This window comes from Microchirus variegatus (assembly GCF_963457635.1).
Source record: "Microchirus variegatus genome assembly, chromosome: 9".
NCBI lineage: Eukaryota > Metazoa > Chordata > Actinopteri > Pleuronectiformes > Soleidae > Microchirus > Microchirus variegatus.
The window spans coordinates 15,346,150-15,372,020 of NC_139810.1; the positions used below are offsets into that span (position 1 = coordinate 15,346,150).

At 40.3% G+C, this 25,871-nt stretch overlaps 1 protein-coding gene across 1 annotated transcript in view; it reads left to right on the top strand.

The window, feature by feature from the left end:
* Positions 1–25,871, top strand: part of mtcl2 (microtubule crosslinking factor 2) — a gene marked incomplete at both ends in the record, with an annotated part of 81,081 nt that overhangs the window by 28,976 nt on the left and 26,234 nt on the right. The window lies entirely within an intron of this gene.

Genomic DNA, 25,871 nt, shown 5'->3' on the forward strand with positions numbered 1-25,871 from the left:
ATGGTTAATGGATTTTGTCCGTCACAGGTGTAAAAGGTTTATCGGCGTTAACCGCTGAGAGGAGATCAGATGATGTCACCTGTGGGGTCTGCTGAAGAAGCTCCACTCTGGTCTCTGCTGGGAGATTAAACGCACACACACACTCTCACACACACATATCCTCCCCTTTTATACGAATGCAGAAAGTCTATGGATCTATAAATATCTATAGAGCCCCCTTTGTTCTTTTTCTTGCACTAGTGCAGTGCCCGTAGGAAATATGTATTCCTATAGTGGGAGCGGAAGAAGATTTTTCAGTTATGGTAATGCAACGTCAAGGCTAACATAATACAACCACTGGCAAGGCTGACAGTCACAAAACAGCAAGCCACGCTAATGCTAATCGAAAATTAAAAAAATTGCGTTGTGCCTAATGAAGTTGCACAGTGTTTGTATTATTTTAGCCCTGCGCTAATGCTAATCATACCCTCTCTAGCTTACCTTTGGAAACAGGTTCGCCAAAATTAAGTTGCAAAGTAGTAGCATGCTAATGCAAAATAAATATGTGCTCGCGTATTGGTGAATGGACACCGACTTTTTCGTTTTAGTACAACGCCATGTGCTGCGGTGAACCGTGTAAAAAATGTCTCACCCACCGTGAGTACAGACTCTTCATTCCCACCTCCCTGTTCCCGACAGCGCAGCTGCTGCTGATGAGCTGCTGCCTGCCTGGTGTAGCGTGATAAATCAGCGAAAGTGCAGCATGATTGAAAATTAAAATTCCTCCGATCTCACTAACGGTCAGCGAGATATGCCTGTCACAGACAGACGGATGCAAATTGCTTTATAGATAGATGATATGCTTGACTCTGCTAGTCCAAGGAAGTTCAGAGGAGGATGTCAGCTGTCAATCACACTGGTGGTATTTTATTTTGCTCAAAAATTGACATCATGTGCTATTCAAGTTGACCTGAAACAAGTTATTAAGACCATTAAGTCCTGTGGAAAATGTTTACTGAGATTGTTAGTCAAGTGAGCTCTTGAGAAGCTCACATTTCCCATAGTATTTTCATGCTGCACTTCCTAGTTAGCCTTAACCGGCAAACTGGAAGACTGTCCACAGTATTTAAAGTCTATGGGGTTTTGTCCACCTCCTCTTTTCCAATAATCCCAGGAAGGGTCTGCAGGAGGGACAGGTGTGATGGTGAGGGACAGGTGTGATGGTATGTATCAGTTATTTTGGAAAATACAAATCATTTTCCAATTTTCCAAATTGAACCTAACCATTTAGATAAGTTTGAAACAGGGTTTTAATGTTGCTGTATGTGTGAGCCTCTCACCATGTTAGTGATTTGTGAGTGTGTGCGTTTCAGCCTGTGATGAAGTGCACTTCTTAGCTCATGACTTAAACATAAATAGTCTGTCAGTGATGTCACTGTTAATCTGCTCATCAGTCCATTTCTCTGCTGGTGTAAAAGCCACTCTTCTTCTGTGTGAGAACAGTTTACCGCACAGCTGTGGCAGTAGAACAGTGTGTGTCTGTGTTTTTCGCACGTGATCTTCTTCACGGTTGACGCTAAAAAAGTTAGAATTGTAATCAGCTCATCGTCAGACCGTGCAGCAGTTTCTCTCGTCTCAGAGAGAGCGAGGCAGCAGAGCTCGCTCAGGGCAAAATCTATAAAGACATTTAAAATGTTCACACACAGACAGACAGAGTGTGCCCTTGAATTTAATGGTTTCACACTTGGCTAAGTGAAAGGCCATACTTTACAAAGGGCACATCTAATGAGGTACAGACACTAAACCTGAAAATCATAATTTTAAATCAGGTCTTTAAGAAGTTATGGTATAAAATGATCAAACATTGGTAGTTTTATCAGATTTCTTCAGTGTTTCTTCAACACTTCCAGAGTCAGTATATGAGCTAAATTTATCATTATTTTTTATTCTCTGAAATGAGCTATTGCATCGATTTATGATGCAGAGACCTTTATGATGTGTGGATGAAGTTCATTCGTTTACTGGCAGCACTGACTAAACTACAGGTGTGAGATATGAAACTGTGCACATGAGGAGTGCACACTGCACAGAATCAATGTTTCCTCGCTGTCGTTCAAATATCATTACTGTTATAACCTTTGCACAGTCTCTGAACTGCACAACAGGAACATAATAACAATAATCTACGTTGACAAAGTCTGTGAGGATAAGGCCATTAAACCTTAGGTTCATCATATAAACACATTATACTTTTATGTATATTGTCTTCTTCTCCAAAGAGTTTCTTACAGGAATAAATCATTAGGAACAAGACGTCACAGTTGAGCAGACTCGATTCACCCAGTAAATGTTTATTAATCAGGCGATGAGAGGTTTTTTACGACGGTTGATGAACGCGGGCTCTTCTGTGAGCCAACGTCGCTCGGCCATGAAACCGCAGAGATGGGATTAACAGCAGGTCACTGAAGAAAACACACATGTACAAGTGTGCGTGTTTCTCTTTTCTCCCCCAAACATCTCTCATATATTCTCTGCCAGATTTCCACCTCTCAACCCCCCACCCCCCCCCCCTTTCTCTTCCGTGAGGCTGCGTGACATCATCACCCTGCTGCCGGCTCTTGTTGTGATGTGGAAGTGGAGACGTGGAAAATGAGCTGGCACCTCCCTGCCGATGCTCCAGCAGTTACTGTGCTGGTGTTGTGTGTTGCTATGGTAACCGTGCTACTGTGATGTTCCACAGCAGCTGTGAGTCTGGAGGAGAGACACAGTGAAACTCTGTTCTGTGTAAAATAGAAGAAAAAAATGGATTAAAGGTACAATATGTAGTATTTATGGGTTTATATAACCCAAAATCCATCCATACATATTATGTGCTCCTGCATTGTCTAGTCGCTGTATAATAGTTTTTGTTTCATTTTCGTAGTGTTTCAAAAAGTCATGTTAAATAACGTTGATAAATAATGTTTCTACCGGAGCCTGTAAGGACAAACGCGAGAGAACAAAACAAGCGTCTCTTTACTTGTAGCGGAAGTCCCGCCTCCTCTCTCTCCGCTTCGTCTGCTAAGGCCGCGGTAGCTCGCCCTCTCCCTCACCTCACGAACCTCATCTGCTGACACGGAGAAAGACGACGAGGACGACATTTGACCAGCTGCGGATACCATAGCGCTCAGGGAAGGGAGGGGGTGAGCAGAGCAGCAGGTCTTTGTTGTAAATTTCAGCCTCTCCTCTAGATGGCACTATAAACTACTTATTTCCCCTTTAAGTGGAGAATATTTTTTCACTTTTATGGCTGATGATAATTAATGGCCTTTGTTTGTTTGTACCAAGTGACAACCAGGGTTCTACAGCCAAGCTCCGATTGGACGATACCAGCTGTCAATCACACTTGTGCCCACTCATATGTGCATTTTTCTCTAAAAGGGAATGAATATTATTATTATTTGTATTATTATTATTGAATAAGACCTGAAACTAGCGACCATTAACTCCTAAGGGCAATGTTTCAATAGGCAAAGTTTTTCCCCATAGACTTCCATTCAAACTTAGAGACTTATTTTTGCAACCAGCAGAGTGGCCCCCTGGTGGCTATTCAGTATATTCCTACTTCCTGGTTTGCCTCAACAAGCAGACCGGAAAAACTACATCCAGTGACCTAAAGGTTCAGAGAAAAGTATAAAGTAATTATGTTTCTTGGCTTTTAATAGTTTGGCCAAATATTTTGCAACTGGCTTTTTAAAAATAATTTTTTACTTTCAGTGGATTTATTGGTGTGCCCTGATGCATTATATGACGTTATTACTTAACTGCCCTCATGAATCCCACAGTTCCCACCACTGACCTTTAGTTAAGGAAACTGTGGCGCTGGTGCCTCAGGCCTTTTGTCAAGGGAAGTGTTACATGATGGCAGAAATGAGCTCATAACATGTCTGTTCATAGATTTTCATGTAAGCCTGTGTTGCATAATTCCCACACTTTCAAAGTGCAGTGGTCATTAGGATGGATCAGTGCCCTGATTGTTTGGTACACGCTTTCTTTTGCCGTTCATTTCATCTTTCTTTTTCCCATCTTCTGCGCCTCAGATATCACGATGAGTACACCCTGCAGCTCCCAGTCTGACCACAGTAACTCACTTTTTTACTTCTCTATGTTTGGACTCAGGGAATGGTTTGTTTTGGAGAGATGATGCAAACTGCAGTAAGAAAGCCAGTTTCACTTTTTTAAACAGCTGTGGAAAACTATTTTTGTTTTTTACGGGCAGTCAACACCAACATCAGTGTGTGCATGTGTAGAATCAGCGTGTCTATGTTCATCTGACTTAATGTGCGGTGAATAAAAACAATGTCGAATAAATCTTATGAACAACAAATCAGAAGGAGGGTAATTTCATCTTTATCTTTCTTTTTTTCCCCTAAACTCAACACCTCGACGTGCAACTAACTCAACCCAAGTAAAAGTCAGTGCCAGAATCTTAACTGACGATAAAATAAATCTTGTTTATGAAATACAACATGAAGAAATCTTGGCCGACAGCCATGTGTAACGAGGTTACTGTGTCACAGAAGCAGCTGCTTGGTGAAACGTATGCTGCTCACTCAGACTTGCATTTATTTTTAGATAAATCTTCAGCTTAAAGTGATCTAATTTTTAACTAAGAAATAGACACGCACACATGCACACACACACACACACACACATATATATAACTCTGTTCGGAAATGTGTGTGTCTTCCTTGTAGATTATGCAAGTGTCCATCAGATGGACACGAACAAAAGAGCATTAATCTCTGTCCTCTCTCTGATCACTGTTACGTAAAAGATGCTCAGTGGTTTTGACAGTTTTGTTTTCCTTTCCATCAGGAGGAAGCGTCATACCTGAATATATGCCTCAACTGAATTCTTAATCGAAACACTTTTTCTAAAGTTAATTTATGACCAGTTTTACTTGAATTGCACTTTAAATATGGCACCGTTGCTGCAAATGCTGTAGCGGTGACTAAATAGAACATACTGTGTACTATTATTATTATTATTACTTTTACTTCTTTAACGCTGACATTTTTGTGTATCAGCAGATTAAGAAAGAGTAGTAGTGGCTCGGCATTCATACAAATGGTCTTTGTTTCATAGGATAAATGTTTCCTGTCTGTCACTCATCTCTTCACACTCACTGGATGAAATGGAGGTTTTCTTCCAGAAAATAATCAACTAATAAAAAAACACTGAATGAGCATTTCACTGAGAAAGTAATTGGAAAAGATAACACTATAAATGACAGAGAATTCAACTATTATACAATTATATAATTATTATATAAAATTGAAGTTGAATTAACTTCCCACATTGTTTCTGTGTAGATACGAGTTTAGTCACTGATTATGATTCATCCACTCTGTTGTGGAAATTTCTCTGCTGCTGGTGAAGAATGAAATAGAGAACTTCTGCCGGCCGACAAGGTTTTATTTTCATTGCAAGGAAAAGGTCAATCTTTACGGGAGTGATCCTTGCTGGAGAAAGACCCCGAGCAAAGTGAACACATTGCATTCCTCCAATAGACAAAGACTCTACCTTCAGACGGTGCTTTCACACCTCTTTGTCTGCTGCTGTAGGTATCGGGGAGCTGGTTCCCTGCTGGTGCTGCAGGAAGGTGCAGGCTAGACACAATATACAATACACTATACATCATATATATATGCTCTGAGACAGAGAAACTGAATTTACCATTACAATTGGAAGACTTTTTCCATGTGATATGGTAGGCGTCTCTGGAGGATAACTTTGTGAACCATAAGTTGATAATAGGTCACATAATCTGAATTTATTTAGTGTAATTATGTTCAATGCCCCGCAATTTAATTAACTTGGCATTATATTGCCAATATTTGAGCAATTTTTCTCATTTTACATTTTTACAAAATAGCAGAAAATGAATATCTGTCAGAGGTGGAAACGATGATGCACACGTAGCTCAACTGTGACGCAGTTCTGGTTTGGTTAATGGGTCAGAATGGGAGCTGTGGGTCTCTGTAGCCTGACTGAGCAGAGAAGAGAGGCTGTAATGTAATCACACTCTGACTGACTCACTGGAATAGATAGAAAGAGAGGGATTATTATGTGATGTCCCCATGTGAAGGTGGTGATGGTGGAACTGCCTAGTCTGGAAAACTGGCTTCTAGTGTCCATGTGTTATGTGAGGAGAGGACAGGACAAGAATAGAATGTTTTTATTTCATATATTTTACTTAACTTAGAATATTTGGATTGCGCTCTGTCTTGCCTGGTTTCATATTCTTCTCATAAACCACATTTTTTCCTTTGGCTCTAAAGATTAATCTTGTGTGAATGTATATTTGTGGTCAGTGGACACTAGAAGCTTTATGTCTATCAGTGTCACCTTTCTTGTCACAGTTAAATACTCAAACATCAACATTGATGCATCCAGCCGCACTATTTATTTTCCCATTAATGTCCAGGATGTTGAATCATTTTAAGAACCTGCAGAATAATTTATTTGTGTATATATATATCTGGAGTGAATCCGACAGAGTGGATGAAGCGGGATGAAGATGTAGACTAGAGCTGCAACTAACGATTACTTTGGTAATCGATTAATCGGTCGATTATTTTCTCGATTAATCGATGAATCGTTTAGTTCATAAAATGTCAGAAAATGTTAAAAAACGTTGATCAATGTTCGTCAAACCTGGAAATGATGATGTTCTTGAATGTCTTGTTTTGTCCACAAACCAAAATTATTTAGTTTTAATGATTTCTTTGTTATGTGGAGCAAGGAAACCAAGAAAATATTCAGATTTAAGAAGCTGAAACAATCAGAAATCTGGTTTTAATCATGAAAAAAGCTTCAAACCGATTATCAAAATAGTTGACGATTAATTTAGTAATCGGTTAATAATCGATTCGATTAATCGTTTCAGCTCTAATGTAGACAGGAAATAAACAGAGACAGAGAGAGGTGTGTGAGTTGGACATGCTCAGTGGACTGCATGACTCTGGTAATCCTACAGTAAGGGAGATTTATCTCTGTCCTTCAGTACGTTGGCGGAGGACACCAGTGGACCATTACAGAGAACACAGGAGACCACTGTATCTGACAGAAGACTCTAAGACCAAGTGAACGAGTCTTAGGTCGTTTTCACACACTAATAGTCCGCTAGACTCGGTACGATTGGGGACTCGGTTCAGTTGGGGGGTTGCAACATTTAGCCGCTCCAAGTTTGCTTTCAAACTATCTCACTTTAGTGAAGCGAATAATGTATTCCCCTCCTCACCTGAGGTGGCGCTGCATCAAGAATTACTGAATGAGAAGACGACGCAAACAATGAACAAGAAAACCGGCTCATCTATTGGTTAATGCAGGATAACTTCCTCCCCATAAGATCGAAACAGAGCTATTTTTATTTAGTTTTATGTGAACATACGACACACATACGCTGCAACAACGACACATTTACCCTCAATGCCCACAAATCTTGTAGTCCGCTTCCTGCAATCGGTTCACTTGGAGCAAACCGAGACCTGCATTTTTGGCGGACCAGAGTTTCGTTTCTTTGGTGCCCATCAGAGTTTGGTTGCGCGTTCACACCTCCCCAAACGAACTGGACTTTCCAAGCAAACGGACTAGCGTTATATTGAGAAGGAGCTGGTGTGAATGCAGTATTTATATTTTGGATTCTTTGCCAAGGACAAAGGACGTTGTGGTGGTACACATTTGCGATGTTATAAGACCTGTCACTCACATCCAAACATGGGATGTGTCCCACACACGTTGATTGTCATATGACTTCAATGAACGGATGCATCACATCAGTCATACTTGTTAATAACAGTGTTCTTGTTATGGTCTGATGATTGTTCTCACTTATCGACAAAAGACCAACCAGGACACGTTTAACTGAAGATTAGAACTATTTTGTAATAGATTTTCAACATCAGTAAATATTTCCCCGATAAGTGATTGCTGTATGTCTTCTATAATATACCGTGATGTCAATTTTGTAAGTTAGGTTCCACACCAGTGTGATTGACAGCTGGTTGCAGGTGAAGCCTCTGGATTTCCAGTTGCGAAATATGAGCCAAATAGAGATTCTGGAGGCTTCAGAATCGGAGTTCAGCTTTTTATGGCCACACACACCCATTATCCTGAAATAATCATTAAAAATGTAGGTAAATAAGTTTTAAAGTGATCTAGTGGGTTTTTCTTTTTCTTCATTATGCTTCTACTCTTGGTTCTGAAATAACACTAGCTGCTAAGCAAATGCAGCAGCTGGTGGTGACCAGATAAATGATGAAATGGAAAATGAGCTTATTCAAACAGAGCGTTTATGTAATGGGTTTAAAACATAGTGTTTAAACATGAGCCAGTATTACGCCATCTGCTTCTTTTAAAGCTGTTTAAAGGAGTAGAATAAAGGCTTTTAGATAAATAAAAGTTGTCAGTTGTCTTTTGAAGAGAGTTTCCCTGCCAGTGAAATCGCCTGCAGTTACTTTTATTGTAAAAAGAATGGTGTGAACTTTGTCCTATTATTAAGGTCAGATTCATCCTCAGAAACTACAGAAGAGGACAGCGTCTCCTGGACTCTGGGGCTCGGCTGCTGTTAACTACTGTAATGTTGTTAGAGTGCATCATTAGGGCTTATAAGGGAAGGGAATTATAACATTACTTCCGTGCAACAAGGCCAAACCGTCGCAGGTTAAATGGTCGACGGCCACAGTGTTACGCATCATTAACCTGCTCATGTTCTGAGTCCGCTGCAGAAAAGCATTTTCACTGCGAGACACGGTTGTTATAAATACCTGCTGCCATAAACATAACACAAGAACAAATAACTAACAAATCACCTGTCTATTAATCATCTCACACAGACGTTATTATGAAACTCCTGATGGTCCACTACTGGAAAAATAGCCTCTGGTCGTTCCTTCAAATGGACTTTCTTGTAATTAGTAAACACTCGGTCTCCTATGGTGACAAAACAAGATTGGACATAAACCATATATTCATAATTGGAGAGAAGAGGCCACTTGTGTTTTTAGAGGCTGTGAATGTTAAAGAAATTTGGGAAAGGTCTATATTGAACAGAATAAATACAGCAGGAAGGTGCTCTGTGTTCAGCTGAGCACACATTATGTTATTATGTTTGTGTTATGTTGAGGACAGACTGAAAATGTTGAATCAATACCCAGGACTGAGGCAAAAGTATTATCAGGGGAGAAAAGAAACTCCTCTTGTAAAGTCAGTTATTGGTCGTGCGGTTTGTTGTTCAATCCCCCAAATCTGCCTTTCAAACATATTTATATTTTCGCAATTTTATTGACCAGAATAGAACGCCAGCACGACAGTTGGCCGCGTGTGGACCAGCCAGCTGGAGCCAGGATTTACGAACATTTGGTGGTAATTTCCCTCCCTGAGTTTCCCCGAGTCTTTGTGTACACGGAGCAGTTTGGTGATTCCCTCCCCAGTTCTCAGAGGGACAGTGGTCTGCCATGTGTTTGGTTTGTCTGTGTGTTCATCCATCAAACTCAAAAAATCTGATTTGATCAGAGCAGTGGAGCAGCACAAAGTGGTCTGTGTGTATGCGTTTGTGTGCGTTTTCTTGGGGCTTAAACAAACTAATCCATTGCAGCAGAGACGGCGAGACACTCTGGCCATTAAGTATAATAATTGAATATATGGTTCTGATTATCGCTGCTGCAACATTTAATGTCTTTTCGTGGCACATTTTAATTTTTTTTTTTTTTTTAAATCGGACACGGTGCTGGTCAAATTGCAAACGAGAGTTTGTTGTGTAACTGGAAGACAACGTCCACTTTTTAGTTGCAGTGATGTGATACATGGAGCGATCAGAAGAAGCAGTGAGTCCATAAGACAGAGGAAAGAGTTGATCTAACCACATAGTCTGTGTTGTAGGAGAACAGGAACAGAAATCCTCGTTTAAGGCTTCTGTCGATTGTTTTGTTTTCATAAATGAATCTCTCGCTGCAGCGCAGGCCTGTCCTCTTGCCTCCTCCCCACTTCTCCTTCCCTCATCCATCACGCCTCCTCTCTCCTTCTCCTCCTCGTGTTATTTATGCAGCTCTAAACTTTGTTGTCCCACAGGGAAGATCTGCATTGCAGACGGTAGCAGCCACACAAGAAAAAAACATAACGGCACCGCATGATCTCCTTGTTCATCAGAGTGGTTTATCTATGATTAGGGATGTAGTCTGTCCTCAGCCGTCTACGCCGTAATAACTTCAGCCGGGCGAGCAGCAGGTCGATTAAACTAGCCTCTTAAAAAGCACATTAAGTTGTTCCCTTAACTCAAAGCTAATGTACGAGCACATGCTCTGCATTCATTTGTGTGGTCGTGTGGCCGCATTAGCATGTGTGTCAGTCAATGTAGCCACAATAATGCGGGCACAGCCGCCTGTTAACAGGTTGCGAACAGGTCAGTGAGACTGTGCCATATGGACAATATTGTTGTACTCTGTTTCCACTTCATTATCAGCACCACATCAAGCACCAGAACAAATTAACTCAAGCTTTTCTCTCTGTGATTCTATCTTTATTGTTAAGACAATTGTTAATTTTAATGTGTCTTTTTTTCCATAGCATCTCCATGAATTAGAATTTGAGCTTTTCAGATTAGAATTATTTTCAGATTCGATTCATGTGATTTTTCGATTCATTCATCCGAGGACTTAAATATATATATATAAATATATATATACAAATAATTATATTAAAAAACACTCCCTCATGATTAATTAATAAACAAAATGGTTAATAACAGATTAATAATCAAATATTAATTGCAGCTCTGAATAAAAAATATTCTCTATGACTATGAAGTTAGTGAAAACTACAATATTTGTATTAATGGTGTCAAGGCAAAACATAATATATTATTCATACAATTAATACAATATTTATGATACAACGTCACCATTTTCTCCTCCTCCTCCTCCGTGGTGTTTTTTCAGCAGTTGACATCTGTAATGTGGCCACCACTGCCGTATTTAACCTTGAACTTAACCTGTGCACAGACACAGAGGAGCAGTTTTTTCCCATAGTCTGACTTTTTACCGAGGACATGACAAGGTCACGACATCTTTCTTCTTCAGAGAGTGAGTTCAAAGACTTAATGACTGTGTCACTTCCTGTTTGACTTCCTGTCACAGAGATCACTGATGGCCAGGATTACAGCACTCTGACCGCATGGGAACAAAGATTTAGAGAATAAACAATAAAACCGTCATAAAAGGTGTTAAATACATGTCATTGTGAAGATTAAAATAATACTTTAAAGGTTGCGGACATGTCTGCTTTAGTTTAACAGATCATTTTCTTTTTCCAATATGTGATTTAGGCCAGTAAATAGTTTTTACTCCGGTTCTACATCACTCTCTTCTTCTCGTGTTGGATTCAAAGTGGATTTAAGGCCAAGTTTGTACTCACAGTGCCCCCTACTGGTCCACGTGCTAATTACTTCAGATCGCCTGGTGCACTTCTAAGCTGTATATTCTGAATTTGTGCAGGCTTTTAAAGTTGTCGTCCCCCGTTTCAGATCAAAAGTAACCGCACTACTTAGTGCTATGCTAACTGGTCCTGACGATCTGCTCATCTCATCTGCAAGTGAATTAATTTCCCCAAAACTCAAACTATACCTTTAAAAATGCAAAACTGTTTTATCTCAAATTGGAATACAGTATATTTAGCCGCTATCCACGTGACTTTTATGTCTGTGTATTTCATCTAATGTGTGTCAGACGCACCTAAAGGTTATCAGAGCTCTGACATATCCATCAAAGACGGGCATTGTTCACCTGTCAGTCGAGATCAAAACTGGCTCCTTTTTTATTTAAAGCACAAAGAGAACTTCACCCACTTTTATTCTACCCAGCACGGACCTTTATATGGTTTACTCCTCCTGCGCCTCTGGGTCTAATCCACAAAGTACAGTATCAAATTGTCAGCTCATGGAATCTGCCACGATTATTGTGTTTTAACAATTTGTTTTAAATATTTAGTGTTTTTATTACAGTGAAACGTTTGCAGTTGTGATTTATTCACCGTGCACACACGTGCGTCGACACAACTGATCCAGTTCACGTTGCCAATTACTGGAAAACATAGTCACCCTGTCATACAGGCTCCACTTCACCCACTCATTCTACAAACACACACACACACACACACACACACACATGCTGACATAGTGGGATGCTACACCGCTGTCGTATTCCAGCAGCTGTCACTGCTGTAGTTATCGTTCCAGGTGCCATATGGAGGTCATATGGAGGTCATATTATGTCACATGTGTGGGTGTCCAGAGACATTGCGTGAATGTAAAGTGTCTCTCATTGGTCACGTGAATTTAATTTCTTTCCTTTGTTGACCATGAGGTATATGTTTTCGCCGGAGTTTGTTTGTCTGTCTGTTAGCAACACAACTCGAAAAGTCGCCGATGGATTTGAATGATATTTTCAGGAAGTGTCCGCAATGAGACCAGGAACAAGTGATTAAATTTTAGCCGTGATCCGGCAGGGTGTATTTTGTAGGCACAGTGAGCTGCCTTGGCGGAGGCCTGCGCTCTCCGAGTGCTTTTCTATTTTAATTTGATTTTATTCATTTCCAGTCTTTCAGTCAACTCAACATAGTGACATAAATAATGTCGCTATTTTATTATTTATTCAGCCTCTCCTGTTTTGCCTCTTCAGCTCTGATTATCCGACAAATAACATTTTTTGCAAGTAAGGACATCGATGTAAGGTTTCACCTCAACAGAAGATACTCAAGAGGTCGAGTGCAGGAGAACATGGGGCATTATATTTATAGGATGTGAACAGGGTGGTAGAAGACACCCTCTGTTACACACACACACACACACACACACACCCCAGATGGAGCGTGTGTGTACACTCACATATGGCTTCTCTCTGTGACTCTGTTGTCAGTGGCTGCAGCTTCGGTCTCTGTAAGTGAGAAAAAAAGGTTTAGGTTTAACTCTTATTTACTCAGACGAAACGCCAAATAAACACATTTTTATGTAAAAGGTCACCGTCGTTGTGACACTGTAATATCACACTACAACACATTATTGTAACACCATAACACATCAAAAGGGGAGATAATTTCCACATTTAATGCATCGTGGTTGACAGAAGAGAAACAACCACAAGGTGTGTTTTTTTTTTTTTTTCCCAGACAAAGAAAAGCTTTGAAATCTGTAGTTTTCATTCCGTGTTTCTCACTTTCAGGGAAAACAGTCTTTCTTTGTGCTTGTCCAATTATCTAGAGAAATTATAATGTGGAACACACAAGGAGATGAAGCGAGCTTTTCTTATGTTTACACTTTATATTAAAATAATACATCATGCCTGTGACAGATTATTACTGTTTACATGAGGATATAATATATTGTTATTAAATATTATGTTTTTCTGTATTTCTTTTTTGCTCCTGACAGTGAACACTTTTTTATTTATTTTCCTTGTTTTGTCTTTGGTGTTGCAGTGATACATGTTTTTTTAATTTTTTACACAAATGTGTATCTTTAAATATAATCAGTGTCAAATTAGCTATGCATGGCGATTACTCTGATACTTTGAGCCAGAAGTGGCTTGTTAATGATTTAATTCTCATTAACACTGAGCTTTCAGAGTCAAGCATAAAATGGAGAAGAGCTGTGGTCATAAGTCTTCATCAGTTTGAACATGTGTCAAGAGTCTTCTATGATCTTTCTTCTCACTTTACCTCCTCCTCTTCATCTCCCACTCACCGTTCCCTCAGTTCCTCCTCCTCCTCCCACCTTTTTTTAATTTCTCCTCCCTCCCTCCCTCCCTCCCTCCCTTCCTTCCTTCCTCCCTCCTCTCCCTCTTCCTGTCCTTTCATTAATGTATTGCCAACAGGGTGCCTTGGCGACAGGCTGCACAAGCCGTCGCCACGGCAACACATTATAATCTGTTGGAGGCGTTTTGACGGGAGGTGGGGTGGGAGCTGCGTTTTGCAGTGGCGCGGGTCACACGCATGCTCCTCCACCTCCTCTTCATCATCATCATCATCTCACTGAATTATTTCATCTCCTCATTTCATTCATGCATTTATGCTTTTTTATTCGACCAGTTCAAAATCACAACAGTGTGATGGGGAACCAGCATGCATCCTGAAACTGAGCGAGCTAAATGGAACTCAGCCATTATTTATTTGACTATTTACAGCTGTAAGTAGCTTTTCTACTATGACCTGTCAAAATGGCTGCCGTGCAAAGAGCCCATTGTGTGTGTGTGTGTGTGTGTGTGTGTGTGTGTGTGTGTGTGTGTGTGTGTGTGTGTGTGTGTGTGTGTGTGTGTGTGTGTGTGTGTGTGTGTGTGTGTGTGTGTGTGTGTGTGTGTGTGTGTGTGTGTGTGTGTGTGTGTGTGTGTGTGTGTGTGTGTGTGTGTGTGTGGTTGCATCACAGTACAGTGTGTGTGTGTAGTTGCATCAAGTGTACAAACTGTGGTTGTTGTTTGTATATGGTCCTTTTGACCTTAGAAAGAACAAACATGTTTCTGCTGAGTTTTTCTCTGTTTTGCAGAAGAGAGTGATTTTCTGACCTGACTCCGTTTGTCTTACAAGCACAGAGGTTTTTGTCGATGTGGCGCTCTGTGGTCATTGCAGTGGGACTAAGATTATATGTTCGGATGACGTATTCATGAAACATTTTCAAGTTTTCTCTTAAAGAAATCTCCGGAGAAACTGTCCCAGTATTTCAGAGGAAGTAGGCAAATCCTACAACAATAACAAATAAAGAGGACATCTTTGGCTCTGTGGGTGTAGAACTTCCTTGGCAAATAGATCTCATAAATCTCAGCATCACTTCATAATGAAGACCATCATTATTATAATTGATATGATGCAAAGACTTGCAAAAGCAAAATTAACAAAATTAGATCAGATTATTATATTTTAAATGGAGGTCAATAGGACCCAGAGGAGAGATGGCATTGGGGTCTTGTCATCTAACGCACACACAAAACACATACTGTGCACACATGAATCATTCAGATCAATGCACAGCATTCAGGTTGCACTTGAGGGGATGTACATTTGTGCAAGGTCACCTACTAACACACTGCCTTAATAAGCAGAGTGTCTGGAGACACACACGCACACACTGGCTGACATACACACAAGCTTTTCTCGAAAGGAAATGGCTAGAAGTGAGCAGTGGTTCTGCTAACAAAGGATTGAAAATCTCTCCTCTCCGTCTTCCGTGCCTCCTTGCAGTCGTCCTCAAATGTAATTTCTTTGTCTAGAAAGGAAGAAAAGATGTGTTTTCTATTGTCTTTTTTTGCTCAGCGTGTTGTTGTTGTCGTCTTGATAATTTACTGGCGTTAAGAAGGAGAAAACATGATGACGGAGAACACACTGAGGGATGTGTGATATCTCATATTCCCCTGCTGTCAGTGATGCTGTGCTAATGCGATGCTAATGGTATGGTAATTGTGTCCATGCTCTCTCTTAGCTTTAGCTGAACACACACATGGATGTGGTCTGAATCACGTCTGTGTTGCATCATGTCACTGTTAAAAAAAAAAAAAAAAAAGATAATAGTGAAGGTGGAAACATTTTGAAACATGTCATGTTGTGATAGAAACATGAAGCTTTTTAATAATCATATCAAAGAGCAACAGAAGAAGAGAAAGCAGCTCTTTGTGCTGGACAGTTGCTGCTTAATGTGTCCCTGCTGGATGCAAATCAGCACAGCTTCAGGGGGTTTATTATTGTTATTTTCTTGTTCAGGATCATTAATATCACACAGTGTAAAGGGCCAAATCCAATTCCTATCTTAACCCTCAAGCTCAACCCTTGTCTTAACTGGCCCTCAAAACCAAGTGTTGAGGGTTATTTTGTCACTTAGTAATGGGACACCCCTTAAATGCAGATACGTCTTCAGACTGTGGGGGGCAGAATAACGCGAAAGCTGCGTCCGGTCTGTCAACTCCAAAAAAGAAGAACACATTTACGTCACCATTATTTATTTATTATTTTATTTCAGTCAAGTTATTAGGTTGTCAGTTATAAGATGATACTCATACAAATACCACAACCACGGACATATTCAGCTGACAGTTACCACACACCACGGCTTATTGAAGGGTAAACGATAGCAAACGATCGCGTGTGCGCACCGGCCGGCTATTGACAAAAGATCGTAAAAAAATAAATAAATGTTACGCAACAATGACGTCAGTAATCCATAATATGGGCATAAACTAAGATAATACAATGGTTTTCATAATTTTTATATCTCTATTAACAAAGAAAATACTTAATTTGTATAGCACTCACTTCGCTGCTTTCGACGCCATCTTTCTTATGTGAAAACACGCAATGCATTCTGGGTAGCCCTTGCTCCCAAGGGTGGTCCCGGAAAATCTCAATATTGAGGGCGATACAACCCTTAAACTTGCCCCTCAACTTAATTTTTCTGAGAATCGGGACAGCACTTGCACTAGCAGGAGCGTGCATTTTTGAGATTGAGGGTTAAGCAAGGAATTGGAATTCACCCAACGTTTTTAGAGTTGTTTAGCCTGTGCTACATTGACCAACACCAATTTTGACAAGAAAATACATCATGACACATAAATGTGTCTATTAAGTCGTAGTTAAGCTACTGCAATATATTTTTTCATGCTGTTTCAGTAAAGTGATGATGTTTAGAGTCAGTGATGTTAAAATATTCTTGACAGTCTCTGTATGTGGTCGAGGACACGGCTCGCATGGTAACTTCCCTGCATTTTATGTTTAATTTTCCTGCACACACATACACATACACATACACCCATTGGAGCTGCATGGTGCAGAGAACAGCAGCTATGTTGTGTTTAACACAACAGAAGTGGTGGTTTAGATTGACTTGCATTGTGTTCACGGAGCTTGCATCATCACTAATAGACTATCACGTTCACAAGAAACCATTATTGTGATCAAAATGTGAAGTCCTACTAAGTCAGATTTTAGTTACCCCCAACACAGGATGTTTTATTCTGTTAAAAGTAAGTAAGTATTTTCCAACTTCCCAAAGTTAACTTAAAAATAGTGACTCAATAGAGTGAATCGAGCGAGTCTTAGTCAGACTAACAAACCTGGATAATGTGATTCATAAGCTGATTATTCCTGCATGTATACACTTAGTCAGACTGGAGTCAGACTTGTGGTTCTGTACGTACCAAAATGTCCTTTGACCCTGAAGTAGAAACTCCACTACTGTTGGTGGAAATCCTACTGCGGCAGCGACATCTTTCTTCACGAGGATCAGAAGAGACATGTCCATCTAATTTGTCTCACATTTGTACATTGACATGTACAGCAGTTACCAAACATACAGAACCACAGCACCATCAATCTCACTGTCTGTCTGTTTTTCTGTGACGTAAAGGTCAACAGGAAACAGATTCAGTACGCACTAGCTTATAGAGACATACAGCACCACCCACGGAGGCGGAGTCAGATGCACACAGGCAATAAATCAATTTTCTCCTCCGCATGTGTACTCGGACTGGGCAAGTTGTCCCATTGCCGGACTCAGTCAGACTACAACTGCGGCTCGATTAGACTCCACGCACGAAACTTTTAATGGTTGCTTCTTGGCGTTTTCAGCCAAAGTTCTCTGTATGAATCCGTCTTACTTTACTTGCACGGTGTGCTTCTTCTGCCTTGGCTGCTGTGTGCCATGCCTGCTTAGTCTAAGCAGGCACACAGAGTGGTGTGCTTCACTCTGTGTGGGTTGAATGTAGTGGACATTTGTTAATATCTAACGGTTACACAACATTTGTTAATATCTAACGGTTACACAACATGCAATCGTCTAGCATGAAAATGCTAGGCGATTGATCTAATGTGAACATAATTGATTCAGATGAGAGGGATTTTCCTCGTGAGTCAGTCTGAGCATCAGCGTGGGAGATGGTTTCCTCTGCTTGTATGATTCTGTCTCAGTCTGCTAAGGTCGTGATCTTATCTCCCTGACAACCAGAGCCAACAGACAGAAACAGAGTCATACTCTCCACGTCTGTGTACAATCTGCATTTCTATAGCTGCGCTAATGAAAAACACTTGCATGTATATTACAGGACAAACCTGTGCTTCGTCAACACCTACGCAAATGAACCGAACCAAGGGACCAAACATGTTTGGTGCGCACCAAATGCTGTAGGTGTGAAAGCATCCAAAGACTGACCTTGTCAGGACCAGTTATCCCCATGGAGACCAGAACTAGGTCCGAATGAGGCTGAACCTCATTTTTGAGGAACTGGTTAAGTTTAGGGCTAAGATTTGTATTGTGGTTAGGTTAAGGTCAGTGAGCGTCTTCAAAATGATAGCCACAATAAACTGTGATTGTGTGTGTGTGTGTGTGTGTAAGCCACAGAAAGAGAACTCTGTGTTGTATTTGACTATAAAACACAAGCTGACGTCAGCTCAATTCTAAATTCACGAGTGAAAGTGCTTTGACTTTCCACATGTTCCCCCGGGGGTTTTTCCCTCAACCCATTTTCTGAATAAGACTTCTTGTTGTTGTTGTTGTGACCTCATGCAGTGAAATGGAGCTTTTGGCTCATTAACAACAAGAAACTGTTTTATGTTTTTGCAGAACCTGTTAATTCCCAACAACTTTCCATTGTTGTTATTGTTGTTACCTCTGGAAGCCACAATAGACGTTTTACATTGATGATAAGTAGCTTGGGAGAATATGCTGAGTTAAATCACACAGCGTATTGACAGCAGCAGACACTTGTTATTTTCTTTGTATGTATGTTTGATAATGTAACTCACTGAAGACATTTCGTTGGGAATTGAAAAGTCGTTTAATGGATGTTTATTGTGTAATTACCAAATCTGGCAATAGTGGAAAAAGTTATCTTTCATTAACTTTACATTTTGTTTGCTTTTGTTATGTTTATTACTTTTTTCTGAATGTTTCATGCAATTATGTATCACATAAAACACAAATGTTTGAATGTGGCCATTGGTTTCATTAATATTGGTATAGAGACAATAATTGGCTGAGTAAACTCAACTTTCATTTAAAGCGGAACTAGACCGGAAGTTCCTATTATCGCTGTTTTTTTTGGTGTGTATCTGCGTCATTACCTTGTTTATGAAGCCTGATGGTTCGAAACAAACAGTTCAGCCATTGCTGAGAAAGTTGTGTTTTATTGTAATCTCGGGGCTCAACGAGATCACTGAAAATCCCATTAACATTACGTAAACAGCGGTTCTCCTGAACAACCGATCGTCCTGCTCCGGGCGGTAGTCCGGGCACATCCGGTTGCGTACATTGAACCGCAGAAGAAGAATAACGTCCGTTGTGGAGGTGTTTCACGAGCAACAGTGTCTTCTGACTCTGGGTCTGACTCCAGTTTAAAGTCATAAAGGGACTGCGGCGGGGAGTCGTGACGAAGCTATTTTTAAACACTGTTAAAACAATGTTTTGATAATGAGTAGCAATGCATCCACCGCTCCAGAGAGGGAGCTGCGCTTCTGAGAGCTGACATGATAGATTACGTCACTTCCAGATACCTGGCCAATCACAACACAGGTGGGAAGGCTCTACGCTGGCTGGCCAATCACAACACACTCTGTCTTCTCGGACGAGATTCATGGCTAAAAATAGCGCGACTGACAATCGCTTCGAAAAGGACAGATTTCAATCGGCTCGTTTACATCAACTAGGAGGATTTTGACCATAAAAACAACTTAATATATGTAAGTAGACCTCCATAACTAACATATATGTGCAACAGGACCACTCTATGTGACCTTTAATCTGAATATGTCTAGACAACGATGAGATCAGAATTCTGTTGACTTGATGCTCACTCTGATGGATTACATGACTCAGAAAGTACTTGGATCTAATTATTGTAATTAATTGAATCCTGACCCAATGTCCATACATTTGTTGATGTTTGGAGGAAACCAGAGAACGAAGAGGAAACTCCACACAGACACGGACGGGATTTGAACCCAGCACCTTCTTGCTATTCACAATGACAAAGAAATCGATTATGCAGAATCATTGGTATGGTCCTTAATAAATAACTATAAATAATAGAAAATAAATGCAGTTAACTTAAAGTCCTGGCCTGTCAGGACACACCACAACAGACAAAGAGTCTTTATGCTGCAAGCCTTGGCAGTGAAGTGGCTGTTTATTTCTAAACTCTTGCACCGGTTCTGTTGTTTACAGTGTTTTCACAGACTGTGTATTATTTAGGAATGAGACTGAGTGTGTGGCAGTGGGCTGAGCACACAGAGAAAGTGTGTGTTGGTGTGGAAATGCTGCTGTTGTTGTTTCGTCTTATCCGCTCTGCTCTCGTGTTGCCCTGAATCTGAGCTGCGTTTCTCTGCCTGCAGATAAGACTTAATGCTGCATTTACATTCAGGAATTCAGTCAAAGTAGTTACTGACTGTGATTCAGAATAAATATGACATTAGGCTCGGCTCATCATGTTACAGGCATCCATTTGTATGTCAATATGGTCATGATTGGATGGCTTTGACCTGCTAAATAGCAGGATTTGAAAAGAAAATATTATTTAGTTTTCATGAATTTGCTTATTGTAAATAAAAGAGAAAAAAAAACATTTGAGGATTCATTGTTTTCCTGTCCTCATTAATGAGCTAAATTAAAGGTTTGTTGGGGCTCACTGAGTCTGCTGCTCTGATTTGTTGTTTTGTTTTGTCAGAGCTGTAGTGTTGTTTAATTATCTCCTTCAGTCGTCGTCATCATCATCAACACACACACACACACACACACACACACACACACACACACCCTGATTATGCAACCGTTTGTGCACTGTGTTGTGTAGACTCCGGTTTATGTCTCGGTGTTGAAATTAGAGTGTCCTGTTTGTTCAGGCAGAGACTTGCCCTTTGCTTGCTTGAAATACAGTGAGTGTGTGAGTGAGTGTGTTGAATTGATTTGTCCACACACAGACACGCACTTTCCCTCAGCATTCTTGATCTAATATCTGACCAATCAGAGGATGACATTTGTGACATTTGGATTTAACAAGGTGGGATTTTATTTGTGCCCCTGAAACAAAAAAAAAATTAGTTTTTTTTTTTTAAATCACAGCTTTGAAAGTATAACATCACTGGTAACTGTAACTGGTAGTAATGAAACCCACAATTATACTGTTGTCCATGCATGTCCGGGAAACATTTGATTTGTCACGGGGAAAAGGTCATGGGTGTTTTTTCTAAACTGATGGTTGGGTTCACCTGTCACCAGAAGAGTGGAGAGAAACTAAATAGTTTTAAATGTCAGGGGGATAATCATGTCCCCTGGGTTAGCGAGTGTCTAATCCTGTTTATGTTACGAAACAAGATGTTAATGTGGTTTACTGTTTCAGACACTTAGAAATACCCCAAAAACTCTTCTGTGAGTTAGAGGATTGATACATATATATATATATATATATATACATACATATATACACACACGCATATAGATACATAATCCATACATACAGCCGCCCTCTCTGCTCTGCTTTGTTAGCTCTCAGGATTTAATGCCTTGAGTTGCTTCAGGTGAGTCTGTCCATGAGTGCTGCTTCCTCCCTTTGTTCGTGTCTTCCTTTGTCAGAGACCAATCTCCTCTATTGTCAGTTCACTTGTGTGACAGGGCATCACTTACACTCACATCTGTGTGGAAACCATATCAGCGCAGTGTTGATACAAAAACGAAACAAACGAAAAACACAATACTTTGCTTCTTGCTTTCACTCGTACAATAGCCGTAATTTCTCTATCCAGCTTGTTGTAATTGCATTTGAATTAACTTTATGACACGATGTGATGTTGACATTATGACAAGTTCCAACATTGTATTATCCTCTCATTTGCGTACATATCATTATTATATTTAACTTATAAAAAAACCTTCTGTTGCACATGTTATGTAATGTTATGTTATCGTCCCATTCAGTTCAGATAATTAAATTTTTTTTGATGTAGGTTGATTTTGAAAATATGACTTTTCAGTATCATTTAATATTGGTTTATGGAGGAAAATAATCTCTAAAATCTCATACAATATTGCCCCACTCCAGCCACCATGTCAACATTTTTCTCTGTCCTCCTGTCCTCCTGTCCTCCTGTCCTGGCTGCGTTTCATCAGGTCTCGCCGTGTGTCTGATCCTGTCCTGTGTAGTGTGGTTGTCACGGCTCGGTGAAGCACAGATCAGATTGGACTGGGAGGAGGAGGAGGAGGAGGAGGAGGAGGATGCTGTGCCTCCTCATCCGTGGTGCAGGAATGACAATATCTCTCACTCTCTGTCACTCTTGGTTTCTCCCCCTCTCTGTTATCACTGTTGTTAAGTGTCTTCCTCTCTTTTTCTCACAGTCACCAACCATCTCTCCCTATTTCTGTCTCAGTCCCGATCAGTTTCTGTCCATCCGTCTGTCTTCAGAACAGCAAAAGAGAGCGTGTTGTGCAAATCCATCCGTCTCTCTCTCTCTCTCTCTCTCTCTCTCTCTTTTGTGGCTTTTTTGCATCAGCATTTCTCTTGTATAAAGTCGACAGTGTTGTTATTGTCAAATGTGGTTGAAAGTGTAGAGAGATGCGGCCTGAAGCTGGTGAATATGCTCAGATCAGATAACATGGAATTCAACCTGCTATCTTATGTGTGCAGTGAAACCGAAGACCGCAGAAACATGAGTTCCAGGCCTGTGTGTGTGTGCGTGCTAGTATTTGTTACCTCTTTAGGACATTTTTCTGATACATAACCAGGACCAGCAGTCCAAGTGGAGACCAAAACCTGGTCCTAATGAGGCAGAACCTCTTTGTTTTTAGGACATGGTTACATTTAGGGCTAAGGTTTTGATTGCAGTTAGTAAAGGGTTAGGCATTAACTGATAAAGGCTATGGGTTAGGTCCTTAAAAGGGTAGCTGCGTGAACCTGCGTGTGTTGCTTTTGTATAATTCATAAAAGTAAGAGTGGCACTTCAGTTGTGCGACAGAAGAAATGAAGGAGCTTCCTTTTAAACCGACCCACATGGATCAACCAAGTGTCAGGAGCTGATCCTCGCGTTTTGTGTTCATGTCTTTGTAAAGTGTCAGCTGCTGTTTATCATGTTTCATATTGGATGGGGATGCATCTTAGAAAACCTATTCACCAAAGCCGTGCAATTAGAGATGGTTTGGTCCTATTTTTTTTCATGTTCGGACTCAACATCCCATAGGTTGAAGTGCTTTTAGCCACATTATGTGTTTGTGAGTATCCTGGCTGCACCAGTTAGGCCAATATTTATGTATGAGCTGGAAACATATAAACATGATGATTAAAGGTCCCAAATGATGCAAAATCAACTTTTTAACCATTTAAATCCTTATATTTGGGACTCTGGACCAGTCGCCAAAATGTGAAAAAATATGACTCACTCATGTTTTTATGGTCCTCCACAGTCTAAGTACAGGAGATAAAACATGCAGTGTTGACTTCTGTGCTCATTGGGACGTCACAATGAGCTAAATTCCTGGAATTGTTGTCTCGCGTAGCTCCGCTTTGTCCGTAAAATACGCGAGAGTGCTGGCGAGGGCAACGGTATCCGAAAACTGGAAGTCCACAACGTCTGCGAAACTTTCTATTCTTGGCTCCACAGTGCAGCACAGAGTCCTACACAAACTTCCAGCCTCAGAGGATTTATCTGTCCAGTGGATTCATGTTATATATGACGCCATTGTGCCTGCTAGAGCCTGCAAATGATAACTTTTCCTAATGCTAACTGCTGTTAGCCTTAAGGTTTCGGTTTACTTTTTTTTTTTTATATTACTAAACCGAGCGTTCTGAACAGGGCTGTTTTTGCAGGGTGATTGAACTGCTGTGGTGCTTCATCCTTATGGTATTTTGACCAAAGCATGTCACAGACATGTTCATTAGGACACCAGTGAACTAGGTTAACTTGGAGAAATAGGATATAATATGGGACCTTTAAATATTGATGACACATTTTAGTAATTTTACTGTTTGACTTAATGTAATTAATTTCTTACACATCATCTTTAAAATAAGTCCACAAAGCTGACTCACATTCACATTCATTTTGCCAATATCTGATCCAGTGATTTTGACCAGAATGGGACAGATAAGGATACTGATTATCTTAATGACTCATCATATTTCAGCTCTTTCTTTAGTGAATTACTACTACAGTGTAATAACTTAGGCTGTGATTTTGCCTGCCCATGAATCTTGTAACTTGTGGCAACCGGAAGACATTTCGGTTCAGGCAAGTTTGGTGTTAAACAAGCTGAGTCAGCCTTTTGTGCTTCAGGCTGTTGTTTTTTTTTACTTTAAAATATAAATGTCATAATTATGGCAAGTCAGCACAGAACTCTCTGCAAACACATGATTACTATTTCTAATAGTTTTCATCCAGCACACTTCTTGTGGGTTTTTTTTGAGATGCAGATATCCATCGTCATTAGCTCCCTCTCCTTTTCCATCTGAAACTGAACACTGCTCAGCTTAAAAGCCTCATCCAATAGTCCTGGAATCTCTTTGACTTTCCCCTATCAGAAATGGTTCCGCTACCAGGCAGGCTTTTATTGATCAGTGAGTTTACATCCAATATTAGACTGTTTGACCCCTGATACATAGGAGACGACATGAGAGGAGGCGACAAAGAGGAGAGACAGGATTGACAAGAGGGGGATAAGGACAGCAGGAGATGAGAAACTGAAAGAGTGATGAAGAGATGAGGGGGAAGGGATGAATACAGGGAGAGCAGAGAGGATGGAAGGATAGACCTTCTTTCAGAAAAGTCCTTTTTTATTTTTTACAAATCAGTCACTTTATATATTTTAGGAGGACAATAATAAACATAAGCCATGTGGTATTTGTGTATAGTTTTCCGTCTGTCCATCCCCCTTTTCTTTCTTTTGTTGTTGGCTGTTCTTTGCAGAGAGAGAGAGTGTAGCTTGTTTCCATGGTAACGGTCTGAGCTAGATAAGCTTGCTCCGCAGTGTGTGTGTGTGCATGTGTGGTCGGTCTTGGCTCTAAAGAGAAGGAATGATAGTGATTTATGAGAGTATGATGTACTGAGCAGATACTCGGATGTGCACAGGATCATGTGTGTGTGTGTGTGTGTGTGCGTGCGTGCGTGCGTGCGTGCGTGAGAGAGAGAGACAGGAATTATTCACATACTGAAGCAGCTTTTTGCTTCTGTTATTAGATCATACTGTATATCTCTGATTTATGTCTGGAGGGTTTCTTCTCTTGATCTCACAGCTGTAATTTCACACTCTTATCAGTGTCAGTGTGGTAATTAAAATCATCATGGGATTGATCGGCATCACCATAGCAATGACGAGAGAGGGAGAGAGAGGGAGAGAGAGGGAGGAACTCTGCTGTATAATATCCGATAATTGTGTGTGAAAACCAGTTATTGATTCGAGCAATGACTTGCAGTCATGGTGAAGCCTTTAAACTCAGGATTAAACTGTATTTTAAAATACCTGTACCATTCATCATGATCATATTTTTACAAATGGGACACATTTTCAATTTTCTCTCTGCTTGAAAACTAGATATACAAGAATTGTGATTATCCTGAAGTTCCGAATAACTTCTCTCTTTTACTCAAAGGTGAACAAAAGGAAGATGTGTTCGTTAAGTGTTGAGACGTTTCTCTGCAATTGTGTTACCAATTCCTGAAATTAAAGAGAAAACCCCTTAAATACAAAGTAAAACAGGTTTGAATGTACAACAAATCTACACAAAATACACATTGGTAACTGAATGTTATCCATGTCAACTGGTGTATGAAGGAGAAATCATTAGTCAACTCAAAATGTATTATGGTGAAAGCTATCGATTGCATATTAAGTCATTTTTGGAAGA